At 42.0% G+C, this 20,598-nt stretch overlaps 2 protein-coding genes across 6 annotated transcripts in view; one reads left to right on the top strand and one right to left on the bottom strand.

Annotated features, from left to right (window-relative positions):
* macrod1 (mono-ADP ribosylhydrolase 1) overlaps positions 1-20,598 on the bottom strand; it is a 102,586-nt gene that overhangs the window by 55,813 nt on the left and 26,175 nt on the right. The gene's annotated exons all lie outside the window — the stretch shown is intronic.
* Positions 1-20,598, top strand: part of flrt1b (fibronectin leucine rich transmembrane protein 1b) — a 34,631-nt gene that overhangs the window by 6,962 nt on the left and 7,071 nt on the right. For all 3 annotated transcript variants that reach the window (XM_079352197.1, XM_079352196.1, XM_079352195.1), the window contains exon 2: positions 17,360-18,389. The gene's annotated coding sequence lies outside the window, so the exon portion shown is untranslated. The remainder of the gene's footprint in view (positions 1-17,359; positions 18,390-20,598) is intronic.

Here is a 20,598-nt window from a genome sequence, read left to right as displayed (position 1 = left end):
GGAGACGAGGGGTGAGAAAAAATCAATTCACTAAAGTATCAGGATATTGAATTGGACAGTATTATCAATAAATACAAATTCTAGGATCAATGATTATAACGTTTTGTTTCTGTTTACAGAAAAATTTCCTAGTCTTCCAGATGACTAATAAAGATACAACTGTGGGTCATCCCCTTCCTCTCTGTATGAACTGGCACATTTAAGATAGATTTATTAATGGGGAAATTTGTTTTTTTCATCCTAACTTAAAGAAAATAAGCCATGGTGAGTTGTTGTCATGAGTTTATTTTCAGTCGAACGTCTCTCCTCCTTGAATAAGATAGCTCATTATCTTAACATTAACTATCTAAGGTCACACAATGACAGGGACAATGGCATAAATGGCTAGCAGGGCTGAGGCCTCCCTTTCTCCTACTTGAGAGTGATTAAAATTGTGGCGGACACAGACCTAGTCGTTTCAAGAAAAATGCACAATATCTCTTTTTTTATTTTTAGAGGCCAAGCACTGCAGCATCCTCATCCATTGACTTCTGTAGCGACAGTTATCCTGACACGCCCCCTTGATTTACTGATCATTTGGAGTCAATTCTTTCAGCCCACAGGTCCCAGGCCTTTGAACAATGACAGACATCACAAACAATAAGCCAAAAGCCAGAAACGCTCTCCAGAGCTGAGATGAAAGACTCTAGAATACGATAGAATTCCCTATAAAACTCACACCACAATTATTTGCTTATCATTTGCTACATTGCTAATTTAGCAAGATATTTCTTCAACCTATAGCATAGACGTGACCAACAACTGACTGAAAACTTCCCTTCTTTCTCAACCTTCAAGAAAGCCTTCAGTCTGAGCTGAAGCTCGGGGGTTAAAAATATACCCTCAGTTAGTTTTCTGTAGTAGTGAGGGGATGTTTCCCTGGTGGTAGTTTGTCCTGCTTAGCAGCGAGTGATCGCGTGTAGCGGTGAGCATCGTTCAAGGCTGTGGGTCAGTGCCCTGTGGCAGAACAGCAGGTGTCAGGAGGAAGATATGACCCTCTGTGCTTCATGTATCTGAGCAGAATGTCTGCTGCCCTGAGGCCATTTGACCTTAAAATGTGTCTACCTGAATAACTCCTGATTCTGTCCAATTTATTAATTCATTATGTAAAAATATCTTACCTCTATTGACTCCGTAACCCCAACCCCTATCACTGTCCAAGCGTAGGCAAAGCTTAAAAATCTCTTCCAACGACTGTCCTCAGCTTTGTTTTCATGCCTACAGTCACGGCATTCAGCATTAATGTTTCACTGGATACAATAAATTATTCAGCAGTACGAAACCAGGACTTGACTGATACTAAGCATATCAATGCTTGTCGACTTTGGCAGGCTGTTAACATTTCCTTTAATTAATGATTCAATATTGAAATTGGTACCCATCCAAATCAATATTCTCCTGTAACAAATGGATGGTGTCCAAGCAATTCTTCACTGGCTTTTGGCTTTTTCTTTGCCGTTTTTCCCCCACCAAGAAATCTGGTGCTTTGTGTGGAAGGTAAACAGTTAAGTCCACTGACCAGTCGGAAGAATTGAACCACATCAGATTAGGTTTTATTGATCAGCAAGAGAGGAAATTGTCTTGTCATCCTAATGGTTATGGCACTCATCAGAAAACAAATGGAGAGTGTATGCTATAGTGTACAGAAACCAACGAGTGACACAAACACATTCGTACTAAACGTTTGTGAGGTGTTTAGGAAGATAGTCTCTGGTTTAAAAAGAAACTGTCATTCCATTTGTGGCTGAAAACCCCCCACAAGAATAGGGGTAGGAGTACTTCTTATTTACAATATATGGGTCGCCAAATATAGATGTGTATTATTGTTCCCAGCACCGCATCCGATTAAAGCCTGTGTGTGGGAAACACTGCTCTTGTAGTCAGATTTAGAGTCTAACACACCAACAGACCAGTGATAACATAACCCAGTCCTGAACACTTCTTTAGAGGCTCTGACTAAGACAGTACTACGGTACATCTATCCATAATAAGTCATAAAGATACACAAAGCTTGTTTAGATATTAACAATCAAACTGAAATCATCTTTTTATTCATTTTAAAACACAAGGAATCCTCTTAAAAGCATAACAGGAAGGCTTGCTTCATGGTGTAGACATAATATGATCTGTTTCCAGCTAACAACATTCAGTCCATTGGCCTTTAACACCTGGTGTAAACTGATTCACATTTTCACTGAAGAAAATGCAGCTTTCCTGAGCTGATTAGTCGACCCTTCAACCTGCTGAGCGATCTTTCCCTGTTAAACGGCTTTAATGACGAAAGGAGTTCAGTGTGATGAGAGAACAATTGTTAGTAACACGTGCACGTTTACTTTACAAAGTAACACAAACATACAGTACCACATAGCCCATATTAACATCTGATCTTGCCTTCATTGATCTTATAGACAGCGCAGCACAACGCCCTTCCTCTAATTCAAAGTCAATGTAGCTCGTCTGTTGACGATGTCTCTCTTACAGCAAGAAATCATCCATTCACAGCATCAGACCGAGGGGAGTTTCTTTAAAATAATCTAAATTACACTGTTGGGAAAAAATGGGCATATACAGGTCTACACTATCGAGGACATTTTTGCTGTTTTTTTTTAATTCAGTCATTTATTTATTGTATTTTATGTTACTATATTGATCCCCTATGGGGAAATAAGGTGTTTTCACTCTGTTGGACATAGGCATACTCCTGCACAGGATCCTATGGACATGCATTGACGGAGAGACGTCAGAGTAACGGAGCAGACCCCAGCTGGTGCTCCGGAGCTGTTGTGGTCGGGGGGGGGGAATTCAGTGCCTTGCTCAACGACTGCTCAGGAAGTGGCCTGGCACCTGTCCAGCTGCCTGAGAAATTTCCAAATTTGGTCCACACTGGGACTCGAGCCAGCGGCTCTCTGGTTCCCAACCCAAGTCTCTATGGACTGAGCCATTGCCGCCCCAAATCGTATAGTATAGTGCAGAAATGGTGTAGAGCAGTTAAACCGTTAAGGATACGTGTCAGTCAGATGACTTCAGTCAAATGTGAAAATGGGCCCCTCTATGGGGACATGCGAGCAAAGCAGACATTTCTCAAGACAGCACAAAAGAGTTCCATAAATGAAGTGTTATGTGCCTTCCTATTGGAGGGATGGTCGGGGAAACACTGTATTATCATAAATAACGAACCCTTTCTCAAAGACATAAGATCAATGGCGATGGAGATTTTGAAGCGATGAAGTGAAATCTATTCTTGCCTCTTGCTTTTTTTTGTTTTTATTCAGGAAAGCAACTAATCCTTTGAGATTAACAAAGAACATAGGAACACAAACGGCGTGTATATTACATTTCATATGTATTCTATGTGCATTATGCAGTCTATTGTAGGAGGCAGAATGGCTTTGAGACAAACTGCTTTTATATAATTGAGGTTATACCGTGTCTTGGCTGAGACTGTCCTGAAAAGACATAATAAATAGGATCCCCAGAAAAACCTGGAACAGATATATCCCACAGCAGATGCCAGATAAGAACATTAGAGAGATGCATTACACTAGGGAAGGCTTTAACAATTTAGGAAGCTTTCTGAAACACACACACACACGCACTAACACGCACACACAAACAAAATGAGCTCGCATTAGGCTGTGTTATTTTGCATTATGGCTTTGAGTCTGAGCATGTGTGTGTGTGTGTGTGTGTGTGTGTGTGTGTGTGCTTTAGTCCATTTGATGGAGCAGAGGTAGAGTGTGGGAGACTCAGGCAGGTCAGGGAGAGTGGGAGTCACACAGAGAGGCGTTTCAGTGCTGAGCTTTTGTTTGAGCAGTATGGATGACTTCAGAGAGCCTGCTCCGTTTCTTTACAGCAGCTACGACGCCTCCAGAAATACAGACACCTTTGATTAAACAGCACAGGTCAAAATGAGCTGGATAACTTTACAAAATAACTGTCTCTTATTTAGTCGACGTTGAGATTATTGGTACTTGAACCTTAACTGTCGGGAGAGATTACAGTTATCACATTTAGAAAAATAACAGATACAGTTCACACTAAGCCTCACTCTGATTACAACAACACAATACAGCAGATTAAAGAAAGCTAACGACAAACTATCTGACAGAATCAGCCACAGCTTATTTATTATATTTTCTGATACATTGTAATTATGGCAGGATGTATGCCCAAAATAAACGGAGAAAGAAAATGTTTGCAAAGTAAATGAAGCCAGAAGGGGGGAAAAGGGAAAGACTGAGGATGTGATCATCTGGCTGAGGACTTCATTTGATGCATAGAGTGTTTTCCTTTTGATCCTTGTTGGATCAAAGAAATTGAGAGCTAATGGAGAGGGGCAGCTTTTCAAGTATTGATGAATAAATCAAGCAGCAATGGGCCAAAGTTACTAGTTCTTTTAGGGATACACAGCAGTTCAACCTGTCATTTCTGAACCTGTTTTTATATATATAAATATATATATATATATCTTGTGTTAATTTTTTTTTAATCCTGAGTATTAGCGATTCTTTTCACAAAAGGACGAGCAAATATTTCTCAAGATTAAATATTTTGGTTCAAGGGCTGCACGGTGGTGTAGTGGTTAGCACTGTTTTCTCACAGCGAGGAGGTTTGTGGTTTTTGATTCCCCGTATGTCAGTCGTGTGATCAACTGGCGAACAGTCCAGGGTGAACCCCGCCCCTCGACTAATGACAACCGGGGTCAGCTCCGACCCCTGGCGACCCCAAACGGGGAACAGATACAGATAATGGATGGATGGAGTTTGAGATATTTAATGAAGATTTGTGATAGAATTGTATTTTTATCTGAAGAAAAAGTAGAATCAGAATACAAATTGTTGAAGCTTTTCATCGTCCCCATAATGAAGCATGGATGTAATGGAAGCAGACTGCTACAAGCTCATTGCCGACACTTCCCAGTTCTGTTGAGTTGCACTGCAGTTCACATCCATTGCAGCACTTTGTGTTGCCTGCAGCCAAAATGAATGTTGCAGTGACATGCTGTGTATAAAATTCATTTGGAACCTTTTTTTAAGAAGCTCAGTTTTAGATTTGGATGCTTTGCATCAACAGAGTCGTCCTGACCTGCTTTTAGAGGTGGGTTTCCAATACTGCTGTGCCTATTTTAAAGTTTCTATGCTGGCTACTGTAGTTTCTATTTTTAACGTACAGTAAAGTGTCTTTGTTCTGCTCCACAGATCCTATTTCCTTTCACATTTCATTCTGCTAGATGTTGGAGGGAATTGGCATCAGCTGTCTTGTTTGGGTTTTTTTTTTAGTTCCCTGCACATCTTAGTGTGTGCTCAAACTTCACCACTTTGCAGAGGAAAGTGACAAACAAAAAAATCAATCCACTTCATAAACCTCATACACGCACACCATGTTTAGACCAAACACCACAGCAAGTGTACTCCCAAGCTCCAACCTGCACAAGAATCAAAAGTTGGACCCAGAACAAATGTCTCAGAAGAACCAATTCTGAAATTACCACCATCTAACATGTCATGAAGCATGCCATTAATGATCATAAAATAATGATACAAACAGGAATCTAAGCCATTCGCTAAGCTATGTTAGCTGTGAGACAAGATGTTGCTTGACTTTATGGGTGACTGGCATGTTTATAGGTACCTGACGTGATGAGCCTTCAGGAACACTGGGATCGTGCTTGTAGATTAGCTTTGATAATTACCCTACAGTCTTTTTCTGCAGTGTGCTCACTGTCTTGAGGAACAAAGGTAAACACAGCTGAACACAAAGCGACTGGCAGACTGGCAGGAGTGTGTTCACTCACTTCATTCAGAAGCTGCACATTTCACATCCTAGTTTTACAAAGTTTAGCTCCAGTGAGGTCTTCTTTTTTTCGCCTCGAGAGATGATAACCTCCTCCACCTGCTCTCCTCCCAAAGAGAGAGATAACTTGTTGGCGCGTGAGCTCGTCAGCCGGATTCCCATCAATGAGTGCTGCGTCTGATCCTGCCACCAGGAGGCCACACGTACTTTACTGCTTATTGGATTCAAAATGACTTGTTTTGTCTGTCATCAAAATGCAAACACACACACACGCACGCACACACGCACACACACACACACACACACACACACACACACACACACACACACACACACACACACACACACACACACACACACACACACACACACACACACACACACACACACACACACACACACACACACACACACACACACACACACACACACACACACACACACACACACACACACACACACACACACTAAACACAAAAAGCTTCCAGGGATTCTGCTCCAAAGGCACAAGTGCCAAGTTCAACCCAGCGAGAATTATTGTGACCTATCTCAAGTGCCGTTTGGTGGACTATTGTGTGGGTGGATGTGTGTGTGTTTTGTGTGTGTGTGTGTGTGTGTGTATTTGAGGGTGGCCGACCCGTAAATTGCCTGTCTGTAGATACTTCCTGTGCGTACCTCTTCTGAGCCCATAGACGGAATGAGAGTGTGAATGCTTTGAGCTGGAAAAACCCTCAATCATATTTAATGGGATTATTTATCCACATACTGTCATGAGACGACGCGTATGCATGCCGAGGTGTGTGTGTGTGTGTGTGTGTTGAAATGTGTGTTACGCTGAGAGATGGGGTATATCAGAGCATCTTTTGGCACGTAACATTGCAGGCAGATGGGTGTGTAGGCTTTTTTTTATGCAGATATATTTTATGCATTCCTCCTGTTGTGCAAACAGAGAACAGTGTTAGACTGAAATAACAGGCCAAAGTTAAAGCTGTTTATGTTCCACTCAGACATTTGCCAGGTCACATTGTTCGCTCTTGTCTCACCGCGACTACTCAATATGTTTGTGTAAACATGGTATCTTTATCGCAGATGGCGAAGCAGAGAAATCCTTCCAGCACAGCGTGGGAGGATTTTTACTCACAGCTTCAGGGGTGTCAGTCGGTGAGGCCTGCAACGAAACCTATCTCACCCTGTCCTTAAGAGCTGCCAGCCCGGCTAAAAGCTTTTATCAGCGAGGGTTTCCCTGAAGCTCCACTGTCCTGTGCATCTCTAATGCTGCAGCACAAGGCTTTTACTGTCAGATTTGCATGCCAAGAAAACTGTTTGTACGCCTTAAACTGGTCAAAATCTTATTCAAGCCGTGAATTTTCACCAGTAAAATATGACCGCTCATCATTAAACCGGCATGTTTGTTTAACCTTAATTGGAGGTGCGGCGAGTGGGTGAAGAAGCTGGAGCCGCAGCCTTTAGAGATCCCCCGGAGAGATGATACAGTTTATTTACCGCTTATGCGCGAAAATCTGCATGCTGTCTCTGTAGCACACAGTGTGAGGTCTGACTGCTTTAATTATTAGCTGCTGTGTTATAATGAAGCCGGCAGCATTTTTTTTATTATTCGCAACATATTTATGCAAAACAGCGTCACTCTGTTTGTGTCTCCCTGTGTGTGTCCACTCCATCTCTGCCTCCCTCAGCCCTGGTATCTTCTGTTCTAACAACTTCCCATCTCTCCCTCTAACCTCGACAGCTCCTCTCCTCCGATCTTTTATCAGTGCTCTTCCAGCCCCCCTCCTCCTCCTCCTCCTCCCCCCTTCCTTCTCTTCTCTCAAAGTCCTGTTTGCTCCCTCCGCTGCTCTTCATTCCTCTCTTTGGAAGCCGGCTTCCTCCAGGGCCAGAAAAAACTCTACAGCTCACTTTGTCTCCCTGTACGCCTCCATCTATTCTCCCCTTCTTCCAGCTGTCTTCTTTATCCTCACTCTTTCGCTCCTCTCCACAATACAGTAGGGTTTCAGGAACTATCCATAGAAAATTCCCATTTGCACTGCTCGCCTCCCAGGGGCCTGCTCTCATCTTATCACCGTTGGAGTTTTGTCCCACCATTCAGAAGACGCAGAGGAGGAGATGAGCGAGAGGGAAACTTAATGCAGAGAGGAATATTGTAAAAGGCAAACAAACAGCAGGGAGAGATTTCATTTCAAATGTCTTTTTAGATTTTCAAGCTTTGATGCTAATTGCTCCAACACAACTAAACTTAATTTAACTTACATAAGGGAGACATGTTCAATCTACTAACAGCAATAATAACAATCTAGAGATTTGAAGGAAAAGTGTAGCAAGAGATTTGTAAAAAAAAATAAATCAAACAGAAGACCAGATCAATTTCCAAAATCACGTTTAAAGGAAGAATGTGCAACACACACACACACACACATCTATATAGCTTGTATCTGAGTCATGACTGTCTACAATGAGTGAGACGCTGGAGTAGCGCCAGCTGTTCTGTTGTCAGAGACGTGTTTATATCACGTTTACATGACGGGATGGCCTTGAGTATAAAAGCTGTTTTAGTCAAGGTCTAGAAAAGGATGAAGTATATCATAATCACTGCTTTTTTTGTATGTGACATAAGTGTGTTTAGATCATTAGTCATTCCGTGTCAATCCCTGTTCCCTTTGAGAAACTGAGATAACAAACTGTGCTAACAGTAGCGCTGCTAACACAAAATTGCAGGCCACGGGCAATTACAGCTACAAGCAAAGGACAATTTTGTCCGCTGCTTGTGCTTAATGGTGTATTCTCATTAATAACTCCTTCGTGAGAATGCAAAAGGAGAAGGGTTCGAGGTGTGTCGCTGGAGGAGAACGGAGGCTTCAGAATAGTGGAGAGGTATCGTTTGTTTGTTTCTAATGGTTGGGCTACATGGTGACTTCTAAAGGTCACATGTCTAATCTAAAGAGCTGCCATGGAGATTTTTCGAAGTGTGACAATTTTTTTTTTGTTGACTAATAAGGGAGTCACAGTGGTTGTGATTGGACAAATAGTTGAGTGGACATTAACTTTAATAAATGTAAATCATGTGTTGACGTATCACGCTAACGTCTATCTTTAGTTTTCTTCAGCTTGTGATAGTACGTATTTTCATGGATTCATTCATCTTGATACATTTGTGGATATGTTTTTGTTATTTCCTGATAAAAAATGAAATCAATCCCCAGATGACAGACTCCTTACAGCTAACATTACTGAGAATCTGTTGCAAAACAAACCGTAACTTTATCAGTGACTCCCCTCTGTCGTACATCACATGCTGCTGCTTTGCTTTTTAACAGGGAGAGAAAAGGCATCACAGCAGAGGGATTGTATATATGATGATATGATGAGAATTTCAACAGCAGAGGATAAATGTTTATGTTTTTTATTTCAACAGACTCAGTCTTTAGTTCCTTCAGATCTTTGCCCCCTCCTTATCACGCTAAAATTGTACATCGACTGTTTGTCGTGTTTTGCTGAATTTGCTTTTAGTGTTTTTGTAAAAGACCTATGTGCTGTATTTGGCAACTTATGATCAAACTCCAAGTGATGCTAAGGTTCATGTTTCTTTATTGTTCTGCTCAGTGTTTTGGTTGGTGTGAAGCTCAAAACGGTTTTCTACACCATTGACTGAAATGTTCTGTAATTAAAGGGTTAAATTAGCGGACATGCTAATCTGATCGTGTGTCACCCTTGCACAACAACAAATGATGTGTGAACGCTAATGGACACATTTTTCACCACTACTTCGCCCTGACTTTTTCCTGCCAGCCCATCTTGTAAAATCTCCACGAGAAGTTGCGGGAGGTGATTTGCGAACGCCGCAGGAAAATTCACTGTGAGCAGGCGGGACGCAGTGATGGTGTTTTTAACACGCCTCGGGTGTGTGTCTGCTGCAATCTTTGTGCACATTAAGAAGAGTAGAATTATATGTTATTTATCACTTGTTTGTTTACAGTGCAAATACATCCAATATATCTAGTCTTGCCTTGTTAAAAAGGCAACAATGAAAGAAGTTTTTAAAAAAAGGATGAATAGCAAAAGAGAACATCAGAGACGAACAAAGATGGAAAAAAGGGGGAAATTAAGTATGACAAAAGGAAAAGCTGGAGGAGAGGGAAAAAAAGATGTCAGAAAAACACAGAATCAAAGAGAGAGAGAAGGTGTTGAAACCTTCTAAATAATCTACAGACTACTTAACACCTTCAGCAGCCCGAAGTAGTCGACCTCCTGTCGAAGCAAATTCAGAGATAATTGACCTCAACACTATGAGAGTGAGAGCATCAAATGGAGGGAGGCGGAGAGAGACAGGAGCACAGACTGTGCCATGGTGTGAACCTCCATAGAGGGTAAGTGGGAGGGAGTGTTGTCACAGTGCATAAACGGTGTCGCTATCATAATCACTGAAAGTAAGAACAAAGAACACAGAGCTTCTGTGTTTGTGTGAGGAAGTCAGCAAGCTCACGAGTCAAATGAGCAAGTAAGTGTGTTTTTATAGAGCCTGTTCGAGGGGTGTGACTGTGCTGATGTTTGTCTTCTGTTAGTGAGGAGGACATGTGGAGAACAGGTGGACATTTTAAGGCTGTTGGAGGTGCACACATGAACTCCAGTAGATCAGTCACATGAAGTCTGCTGCTCGTGCTGCAGTATTTCTTTCGAGCACTGCTGCTCATTCCTGCAGCGGCAAGAAGACATTTCAGAGCGTAGCTTTAAACAGCTGAAGTAAAAAGAACCACAGAGGAACAACATTTCTCTTGTGATTATGTTTTACACTGTAACACCTTAAAAATCTATAAAATCACTGTCACTTCTAAGCTACCGTACCTGGGTGAAAAATAAATACACCATCCAAAGACTTTTGCTCCATTTCTGATGGACTGAAACAGGCCCGAGGTGGACTGCTATTAAACCTTTTAGAGTGCTGCTGTTCGATTTATTTATTTATTTTCACTTCTGGAGATATTGTTTTTTTCTGCTACAAATCTGGATGATGCACTAAGTGGTTTCAATCAAGACGACTTGACGGTAGATGCTTTTTCCTAACAGATTATCCAGGACTCTTCTTTCCACTGTGCTGTTGAGCTTTACATTCAAATAGATTCATTATGCATGTCCTCGTGTCAGAATTTAACCCTTCATCGGCGATAGAGCTGATCGTCAGCCTTTAAAATCTGCAAAACAAATGACATAGCCTGCAAGTGTGTCCAATGGGGTTTCTAAATGCTGCATACTGATCTCAATCTGTAATAAAAGCTAGTCACATAAAACATTTTTTATTAATTAAATGACATTCCTAAAAACCAAAATCAGAAATACCGTATGATTCAGAATGTACTCAAAATGTGAAAACTTTTAGACTTCACTGCCTCAGTGCTGTGAAAAAAACAGGCGCTTTATTAGATCTTTAATCTGCTTCTGGAAATAGTCCCCAATTAAAGAACCATTTCCTTCAGTTTAAATGATGCGAGCTCAAAACTTCAATGCAGAGCTGCTGCAGGACATACTTTGACCTTGCTTAAAATTGAAACTATTACTGAGATCCCTTTTAACACTTTTGTCTTCAATTGGAATGACGTGTTGAGAGCCACACAAGTGTTGGAAAGGTAAAAAAAATTACAACATTTTTGCTCTGTTATTTTCTTTGAATTTGATAATAACTGAAATATATAGAAAACAAAAAACCTTTGTCCTTTAAAACCTTTCCCCGACTGACACTAATGGATGAGCACTCAGAGTAAAAATAAGCATAAAAAATAAAGCCAACCCCCGGTGTGTGTAACAGCCTCCCTTCAGATCTCTCCTGCTCATCCCTGCTGTCCCCTCCCTCATCTCTCTTCTCCTCGGCCCCTCCCTCTCACGCTAAATGGAAGCTGTGTGTTGCTCTGTTAGGAAGCCAGTCACATCCCTCTTACTCTTCTTTTTAGCCTCTCTCTGAGCCTCTCCCTCTCTCCTTTTTTTAATTTCCCACCTTTACCTTTCTCTCCATCTATCCTTGACGTCCCCCCCCCTCCCTCTCTCACTGCTCTCTCTCTCTGCTCTCTCTCTCTCTCCAGCCTTCGTTCTTTCCAGGCTGACATCCTCCACTGAGTCTGCCAGAGTCACGGCCTTCAGAGCCTGACAAGAATTCAGCGCCTGCTTTTGAGTGTGTGTGTGTGTGTGTGTGTGTGTGTGTGTGTGTGTGTGTGTGGGGGGGTTTATGTACATCTGGGTCCTCAAGCATAGATGAAATATGAGCAGTTAAATATGAATGCTAGGTTATGTTCCAATACTGTGTTGTCACGTCACTCATGCATTGACAAAGAGGAGTCAAAACAGGAACGAACACACACACGCACGCACGCACACACACACACACACACACACACACACACACACAAGGCGTTCAGTGTGTCACAAGTAACTGCAGAGCGTTCGTGGTATTCTGCATCACATTTGCCATCCATTTGTCTGTGATACTTAACACACACACTGTCAATCACACACTCGCTCACACACTGGCAGGCCCTGGATTCAGGCTTCACTGACTTTAAACCTTGCTCAGGCTGACAGTAATTTCTGCCTCCAAATTACATTCCAATGGCTTCATAAATCTGCTGCCTCCTCCTCCTCCTCCACCTCCTTTTTTTCTCCCCTCCATCTTCCTGCCTCTCTCTCTCTGTCTCCCTCTACCACCTTGTCTCTTTCTTCCTACCTTTTACTCCACTACTTCTTTTCTCTATATGATCCTCTACCCTTCCCCAGCCTTTCCTCTCTGCCTCTATTTTAGCATTCCCTCCCTTTTTTCCCCTTCCCTCTATCACTTGTTTTCTCGTTTCCCCGCACTCCTGCTTTCTGGCGCGGGCTCAGTAAATGAGAAACAGGGAGGCAGAGATGGGGAGGTTACGTGTGCGGGGTAGTTAAACAGTCACACTCAGACATACACACATAAATCCGGACTGATACATGCTACACAAAGACGCACAAACACACACAATCCCACAGATGTGCTCGCACACTCTAAAGAAATGGGTAACTACAAACTTGCACATGAGCACACAACCGCAGTCAAACATCATAAACAGCACATTACGCTTTGATTGAAAAACAAGCATTTGTGCTGCAATATATTTTCCACGCCTGGAAATTGACTTGTGCAGGCGAATTTGCGCATACACACACACACACACACACATTTCCACACAAACCCAAGTGCGCGCACACTGCTGTTTTAATGAGAGTGTTCATTTTACAGATAGTGCCTCTAGGTGAAATAATCACCAATGTTGGACCCTGATGGCTCGACCAAGTGCTCTCAGGCCAGTTGTCTTTATGGGCCATGGAGGGCCACAAACACACCCTCTGTCTCCCTCGCCGCCCCTTTAACTGCTGCTCTGCTCCAGCCAACACGCACACGTAATTCAAGACGTGGCCATAATATGCATAAGCACACAACGTAGCCCAGCAACTTACGCATTAATAGCAAGCACACGACTATACACGCGCCGAGACAGAGGCCAGCAGAGAACAATACTGCTGTCTGACAATGGGGCTCTGAGGAATTCTCTTCTCTGTATTAATATTCAGCAGAGTGGATGTAGAGAGAGTGTGTGTCAGCAGGGACGCATGCTCATCAACCTCGCTAACACCGGGGTTAGGCAGCCACATGATTACAAAGTACTCAGACTTTGGTCCCCAGACCCATAACTATTAATCCCTAGCTCCTACTTCCTCGCTTCCTATCTCCTTGCTCCCTACAGTGAGCTCCGAGCGAGCAGGCTGCCAAGTAGCACAGCTGTCACTTGTTTTTGCTTTCCAGTTTCTGAATTTTTCCAGAACGACTCAAACGGGTCGATGGAAATGGAAATTGTCTATTTCCACCAGCCTACCACGAGAATGTTTGAAATGTGTGATTTAGAAGCGAGAAGGTCGCCTGGAGGACAATTTTCAAACACAAATAAATTATTTTTCCTTGGTTATTTTGATAGATACTAGAAATACAACCAGATAGCTTTAGTTTCTCAGGAGGTTGGTTTTTTTCCGCCTTTCTCATCTCCACATTTATTCCCTTATTGTCGAAGCAAAGACAAATTGGAGTAAACACACCTGTAGATCCATTTCTAAGTTGTTGAAGGTCACCACCAACAATACATGTAAGAATTCTCCTGTCATGTTTCTGTACATATGTCACCTCCATCTGTACAGCTGTGAGAACATGAATGGCTTAGAGCACATCTGTACACCGTTTTATAACAGATGTGTAGCATAAAAAGTGTCCAACATTTAAAGCTGGACTAATTCAATTAGATCCTTCAGTAGCCCTGAGTTTAGATGGGGATGCATTTGTATATTTTTTGTGTATCCAGTTACCACCAGCTATTTCTAATGGCCTTTTCTTTTTTTTTAATTATTCAACTCTTAGCTAATTCTATTGTATTTCCTTTGTTAATTGTCTTGTGCCAATATATATCAAAGTCCTTGTATGTGTAAATGTACTTGGTAATTAAACCTGATTCTGATAAAGCAAAGAAAACAGTCAGAGACAAGAGGGGAAGAAAACAAAATGAGCATTAGGACTGCACAAGGCTCAGTAAAAGTCCCACTGCAGCGTGTCTGGAGGCGATACAGTCATTGACTGGCTCAAAACAGCGCAGGGATTTTTTTGAGCCTCTCGACAATGAGATGCTCTCTGCTAAGAAGAAAAAGGAAGAACGCAAAAAGATACCAAAACAGGCCGTGTGTTCGAGATGCTTTTGACCTCAGCACCACAGAAGATGGGTCACTTCCTTTAAATGTGGGAGGAGCTCTCTTTTGTTTCTGCTCCTCATTAAAGGTGTCACCTTACTGTTTCACATAAATGTAGACCATTGATTCCGTTTTTGTTTAAAATGTGAAGAAAAAAGATGATCGGCAAAAACTACAAGAAGTGTGTGTGGGTGTGTACGTGTGTGTGTGCGTGTGTGTATATAATGGAAAGTGTTTGTTTCTCAATATATTAATGTTTTAATTCTTACTTAAACTAACTTAAACTTAACAGTCTAAAATATAACTTAATTGTTGTCTTCTTTTGTTGCTGACTGAACAATTCAAGTCAAGCTTATTCATATCTTTCATACTCATGTTTTAACACACACACATTTGCTGCAAACGATCTGTTGTCTCTTGAATTCCATTGCCTGACATTTAAGACTTGAAGCCTCTTTATATAACACTGGTGTTGACATCATATGACAATAGATCACCTTCTTCATCGCTCAAACAGAAGGCCGGAGCTCTGAGAAGTGAGGGCTTTGTCTGACTCTGAATGTGACATAGGATTCTGACAAGATATTTGACAATCCTCTTTGTAGATTTCAGACGATCATACCATTGAAAACGGCACCTCATAATGTGAAAGAGTGGAACCTGTATAAAGACACAACAGAAAAGAGAGGTCCAAGCTGTTTGAGATCAGCCAGGGGAAAGTTATGCTTCGTGTCAAGGTGTACCCATTCATTTTGTACAGAGCTTTGTATCTCTTTTTAAAATTGTTCTCGCAGTTTAAATGCAGGTTGGGTTCATGTAGAATATTACAAAGTCAGATCATTCATTTGAAAAGTGGGAAGAATGCTCTACTGAAACTCATATCCTCCTTTCTCCTGTGCATGCTCTGCCTTCTTCCTCCTGACTCGCTGCTCTGACACGTTATAATGCTTCCTCCTCCCTCTCACACTCCCCCCAGCGAGGCATGCTTCTGAAAAACCATCACAAAAAGTTTTAAGGACAGCCTTGACATTATACAGATGGAGCTTCACATATCGATGCCTAATGGGCGATGGCAGGGAGCTGTTGAAACGCTGCTGATGTTCAATATTCACATCTTGTCCGAGTCAGGCAGACATTCTGCCTGCGGTAGTCGAAGATTAGTGCAGAGTGTACAGCTACTTCCAAACCTCCACCAAACTCTGCAACCAATTAGAAGACGTGTTGTAAAAGGACAGCTACTGTTATTAAAGGTGACATCTGCTGTTAATTCATGACTGATGACACCCAATTAAAAGTCTTCATTTGAATTACGATTATACTTCTGAGCCACTTAAAAGTGTTGGTCTCCACAGAATTAACACAAGAGCGTTTAATTATGACACATCAATCAATGAATGTAGCGTTAAAGCTGAAGCATATTGTAATGTTCATACGGCGCCAAACACAAAGCTCTTTAGATATCTGGACTGTCCTTGAACACACCATAGTCTCATTGCTTCTTAAATGCCAGTGACAAAGTCAATGTTTGTTTGCAAACATTTATTGAGCAGTCTCCTCCTCTCAAGCTGTTTTCGTAAGCTTTACATGTTTACTGTGCCACCAACTGGATGTCTGTGTCTGGAGCTGTTTCATAAAAAGTGCAATTTATCTCACCACTTTGTGCCTGCCTTTACCTCAAACTAACCCTCTAAATGCCCCCATTAAACTGCACACCCACTTAAACACATTGCTTTCAATTTCAGAAAGCCACTAAAACACAATCCTGACATAAAACAGGGACTCCGTCATGCTCTCTGTAGGATGTTTCGAGCATCATTTCATTGACGTCTAAAAACTCTTCTAGGAAACACTCGCAGGCTTAAGCCTGTTGACCAACTTGTTCTCTGCAGTAGCGTGTGTCCTCTGAAAATGAAAATGAGGACGGCTTTATTTGTCTCTATTTGTGTTTTAAGCAAACTGCATGATAATTTCCCAGTTGGCTGTGTAGTCTAGTTACTGTGGGATGTAGTGAAGAGACGAATGTGAGCAGCAGAGCAGTAAATGGCCTTGATGAATCTGTCTCTGTACACTCAGTATGCCTGATGAAAACCTTATATTTCTAAAGCCGGCAGTCACCGGGGGGTTCGATTGTGCACACAAGATACGGGCACTTAGCGAGTGGTGGTTAATGAAAGCTCCGAAGCTTTGTGTGAAGGGAAAAAAAAAAACATAAAACACAGAGTTACCTTAATGGGAGGTTTGTCTCCGCTGGGAGCTTAGTCTTGTGCATATGCAGCGTTGACCTTCAGGAAGTATTTTCATGAGGTACTTAATTTTAAAAGGTATAACTGTTCTGATGGGGATAATTATTAAGGTGGTACCTTTCAGTTTTTCTGTTTTGTGCCAACGTTGAAACTCTAAATATAAACTTGGTGCCACTTGAAAAAGCTGGCGTGAGGAAACTCAGACTGCAAAGCATCTATGTGAAAGCCCCTTAAAAGTAACTCAATTCGAATGTGCTCTGGCATCATGTAAGATACTCTGTAAACAAAGTCAAAACTCGGAGGATTGATTCATTTAATAAGCATGGACAACATCAGGAATACCTCAAATAGTTCAGCATTTCCTGACATTGAGTTCTAATATACGCGTCACACTTACAGGGCTCTTCTGCTCGCTCATTGTTTGAGGTTTGAGATGAAGGTTTTACATTTCCACAATGACCTTCTGACACTTATTCACGACACATCCTAACGAAGGTTTTAATGTTGTACTTCTGTCTTTTGCCTCTTCTCAGGGAGCTGCTTGCTAACACTCAGCCTGCTCTCAGTCTGAAGGAAACACCAGTCAGATCTACAGTACCTTGAGAAAAACAAGAAGGTGGCTCGTGACTGCCAACCTGTGAGCCACGTGGCCGACCATCACGCGCCCAGAGCAAACGACATACAGCAAACGCCGTCATCTTGTTTCGCTACTCCGAAGATAATCTGTGTGAACGAGAAAAGAAGCGATCAAACATTTGCCAGAGGAGAGTGAGGCTGAAGCTGAGAGGGAAGACGGCCAGAGAAGAGAGAAATACGTCTCCCTCTGAACCTCAACACCAGGCAAACCTGTCCATCACAGCTTCAAACATACATATTAACATGACTGAGGAGTCACATTTATGTTGTAATAACAGATTGCAGAGAAGGACTCTCCTGGATTTTTTCTGATCTGTGGATATATCACTCATTCTCTCTTTTCTTTGGCTTTAAGTAAAATCACTACCTGGTTAAGTGTAGCATAGCACAGAACTACTTTTGACCCACAGCTGGTGTGAGTATCCAGGATTGCCTCCGTCTTTGAAGAAGGACCCTTGAGATCTCAACTCTCTTCTGACTGTCTGCAGAACTGTAGCATTTGGGTGCGGAGGGTTGGTTTCCGAAATAGGCCTTTGGACGCTTCTTGAAGATGACTTGAGTTGGCAGGCCTAAAAGCCGCCTAACCCAGAGAGAAAAAGAGCTTGGCAGTTCGACACACTGCGCACAAATGTGGGTGCCGAGGCGGCTTTGAGCGATGCTGGTGTTGCTACTCGTGGAGCCCTGGAGTACAGGCTATCATCATCCCTATCATCATTCACCCAAGCTGAGGAAGATCCAACGGCCCCTAGGAGCCAGGCTTCACTTCTGAACGAGTCAGAGAAGACTTGGAAAGAGCGCTGTCTCACAGAGGACCACAGCTACACCCTTAATCACGCTGAAAGACACACTTGTACTGCTCTCCACAAATCCTCGATACAGAGAAGAAAGGCTTCGACGGACCTGAAAAGGCACAGAGCCCCTGAGCAGGTTAGACTGAGCAGGTTGCTTCTTCGACCTTTTACATAAACACAAATACACACTCACCATCAGTTCTCTCTGCAGTCTAAGCAACGACAAGCACCATACTTTCATCTTGTTCTCAGCTACATGATAAGGTAAAAAGACAGACACACAAGTTCTGTGCTCAAACAATAGTATTTAATTCAGATCCTGATTGAATATTAAAGGAGGAAGAAGGCCACAAAGAAAGGAAACATGAGACATAGAGGGAGTACATTTAGAGAGGGGTGGTGGGTCTGCTGCATCTAAACACAACCTAAGTCCCCAAAGAGGAGAGAATAGAGGAGGTTTGGGGAGGAGGACAGAAGCAGAGCTGATTGATCCAATGTCAGTGTGTAGAAATCAACGGCATACTGGAGAGGCAACCAGAAAAGAGGATTAGAAATATATATATATATAATATATATATATATATATATATAGAGAGAGAGAGAGAGAGAAAGGCGACTACACGGACACTTCAGTAAACAAACCTCTAACTGGATATAATGAAAGATTCCGATGGGGAGGACATTGAAGGTGGGTGGATGATAGAGGCAGTTAGATGGTGTGAAAGATAGAGAGAAAGTGAGAGAGAGCAGAGCGCGATGAGAGAGAACGAGCCAGGAAGGGTAGCAGGAGGGAAGTCACAAAATCTTAAGATCTTTTCGAGGATATGTTGATAGTAAACCTTGGCATGTATGCAAAAACAAATGTTGAGGTTTGTGCCAAGAGGATATTTATAAAAGGGAAGCAGGAAAAGAGTGGCACCAAAGCGTATGCTACTTGATATTCATGCAGCTTTCTCTATATGGCCTCAGCTTCTACCTAGACATGCTTTTTATGTGCATGTTTTCTTGTCCCTTACCTTTTCTGTTCCTGAACTGGCAGAAAAACTTGGGGGGAAAAAAAGTCATTTTTTACAATAATGAAATCATTATAATTAAGTCCATGCTGAATAGTGTGGCACGCGTTCTTCTCCGCCCCTACACATCAAATATGGCCTGTGTGGAGCGAAGACAGAGGCTGGGCTTGATCTTTCTCAAACCTTACAATGCACACACAAGCATGCACAGGTAAAAGAAACGTAGCCATGTGTTTGTGTATCGTACAGAAAATAAACAAAACCAAGGCTTTCTTCAGGCAGCAAACTCCGCTGATACTGAAGGAAAGTCTTCTCTGCCAGGAACTCATTTCCTCTCTCCTCCTGACTGACTGTCCAACTCTCCATCTGTCTCCTTTCCTCCCCTCCCCCCTCCCTCAGTCTCTTCTATTGTTGCCATCTCTTGTTTGCTTTGCATGGATTTTGACTGCAGCCAAGAGGCAATTTTGCATCTAGCACTGAGTTCCCATACACACACACACCAACACATACATGCGTGCCTAGAAGGGGCAAGAAGAAAAAAAAACACACTTGCCTTTAGAGGATTTGTTTATCAAATTTGCTGTCAAATCATGTCAGGCATTTCACATCAGGGCACATTTTCCAGCCCCAGGCTAACCAAAAGAAAGCATTGAAACGAGTACACCACAGTGTGATTTCTACAACTTTCCACACTGTATATTATCCATCTCCTATAAATAGTGTGCTGTGGATGAGCACGCACAGAGATCATTTTATCTAAATTGTAAATTCATGTTGCTGATGTTGGTGCCAGGGATTTGCCAAGAGACAAGTCATAAAACATCGAGCGAGGAATGTATTAATGTTGCAGAAAAATGCTTCCCTGTTAAACATTTCGCTAAAACATTTCAGGGGATTTCAGGACCACTTTACTGAATAATTTATATAGAAATTTCTCGAACAATAACAAGCAAGAGAAAACATGCATTATACATGTCAGCTTGTACTGAGACTGTGTTCTGTAGATGCTTTTTGTTCAATTTGTTTTTAGTGAGTGGATTTCACTATTTCTGTATTGGTCACAACTTCCGACAGATGTCTACTGATTTTCATTACACAGCATGGATCTTGTGAAATTCTCCTTCACTGTTTGTATTTTATATTTTTGCTCGACATGACTCTTTTGTTATTTAATTTACAATAGGGGTGAGATACAATGCTGTCACAACAACTTTTCCCCTTTTGTAGACCTCAGAGCCTTCAGAACCACTGTCAGCAATTAAACTGATTCTATTCTACTTCCTCTATCTTATTTTCATGTCACTCACTCCATCTCACTTAATCACCCCAGAA

This window comes from Symphodus melops, assembly GCF_947650265.1.
Source record: "Symphodus melops genome assembly, chromosome: 9".
Classification (NCBI taxonomy): Eukaryota; Metazoa; Chordata; class Actinopteri; order Labriformes; family Labridae; genus Symphodus; species Symphodus melops.
This window is presented reverse-complemented; position numbering and strand designations above follow the sequence as displayed.